Consider the following 1,822-nt stretch of genomic DNA (forward strand, 5'->3'; position numbering starts at 1 on the left):
AGGCCTCATATTGTTGCCGAATGATCATCATTTAACATTACCAATTTGATTGCGGATGAAATCTATGACTCTATTGATTATACAAGGTCCAATAGTTACTGCAAGGAGTGGAAGTATCAGTGGTCCTGCCAAGGCAGTTATCAAAGTTGTTGAGCACGGGGATCGATTAAACCAAGATTCAAAATACCTTGTTGAGCTTGGCGTTCTCTTTGTCTTTGTTCCAATCTCTCTCTTAGTTTCATCATAGATTCTTTGACAACACCTGAATGGTCCGTGTAAAAGCAACACTGTTCTTTTAGGGCTGCACATAGTCCTCCTTCCCTCAGAAAAAGTAAATCTAATCCGCGTCTATTTTGGAGGACCACTTCAGAAAGGGAGGTTAAGGAATTTTGGAAGGCCATGACAGATGTTTCAATAGATTTTAAATCTTCATCTATTGCTGCTTGTAGCTGGCTTACTTGTTGGTTAGTGTGTATAAGGGCTGCAGTTCCAGTGCCTATGCCAGTAGTGGCAGTTATCCCCATAATCATGGCTAGGGTGATAGAAACTGTTTCCCTTATAGATCTGGTTTGACCTACTATTTTGTTTTCAAATTCTGTCTCCGAATGATAGAAAACTCGGGGGAATATAGATACCATTACACAATAGTTTACAGAAGTATTAAAAACCCTAGTAGACACACAGGGAGTTATTCCAGTATCACATGCCCATTTTAAACCTACAGGGGGGTGAAGAAACATATTTGTATTTTTAATTTGGTATATGGCCGCGCATAGGGGCTTTACATGAGCAGGGGTTTTTCTATACAAGTCCCATGTCCCATTATTTCCAAGAGGGTAAGTTTATGGTTTTGGTCCCAGTCTCAGCCAGAGCCTGAGGTACTGGTGGCATAGTTTTCATGGAGGGCAATTCCCTCATAATGGGGCGGTGAAGCCCTATTATGACAGACAGACATAACCAGCAAGATTGGGTGAGGTTGGCCTGAGTATGGTTGATAGCTGAATATGCCCCTAGGATGAGATTATATAGTCGGGCATATAGTTGATCCCCTTGTCCATAAGGGACAGTGGGCACTAATTTGGGGGTCATGAGGTATGGCGCAGTGGAGGTAGTTTTAGGCTTTGAGGTGGCTGGTAAGCCTGGGGGATTTTTAACCAGAGTAGGATTGGGTCTTATCCCTAGGGGTTCCTTGAGAACTGGTTCCTTTTTTATAGAAATTAAGCCTCCTTGATCTGTTTTGTCCTCCCAATATCAGATGACCCAAGTATGTCCAGTCATCCAACCTGGGTCATTAGGTTGGGAAATATTAATCCAGTCTTCAAAACAAGGTGGGGAGCCACGGGTGATAAGTCTGGTAGATCGCTCTGCCGCATTGGGGGTGCACCCGTAAGGCCTTCCCAATTTAAGGAATTGGTCTCCTGAGGCCCTCCAGGCAGTAGCCAATGTCTCACAACCCCAATGAGCACAATAATAATGTCCCGGGCTGTTACAATATCCCTTTCCTGGGTTAGAGGCAGGGCACATATAAATGGAATCTGTACGTATACAAGGGGTTATAACAGTTAACTGGCAGATGGGCACCCGGAACTGGGGAGAACCAGGTCCGGTCCATGTTTTTACCAGAGCGGTGTCTTCACATCTTATAAGGCTCCATTTCCATGGTTGGTGGGGATTGGGGTTATTTTCTCTAATTGGGTCTTGGGCAAATAATCTTATGAACCCGAACCTTAAGAGGATTATCAGTCTTTTCCACAGTCCATTCATGGTTGGACGGCGGAGAAGCAGGCTTGAGATGAGATGCGTGGATCCAGGAAGCGATGCC

The 1,822-nt window shown here is 44.4% G+C and overlaps 1 protein-coding gene across 1 annotated transcript in view; it reads right to left on the bottom strand.

The window, feature by feature from the left end:
• The window catches only part of LOC105741340, a gene marked incomplete at its 3' end in the record, with an annotated part of 44,578 nt that overhangs the window by 733 nt on the left and 42,023 nt on the right, over nt 1–1,822 (bottom strand).

Source organism: Octodon degus, unplaced genomic scaffold (assembly GCF_000260255.1).
Source record: "Octodon degus isolate 3935 unplaced genomic scaffold, OctDeg1.0 scaffold00471, whole genome shotgun sequence".
Lineage (NCBI taxonomy): Eukaryota > Metazoa > Chordata > Mammalia > Rodentia > Octodontidae > Octodon > Octodon degus.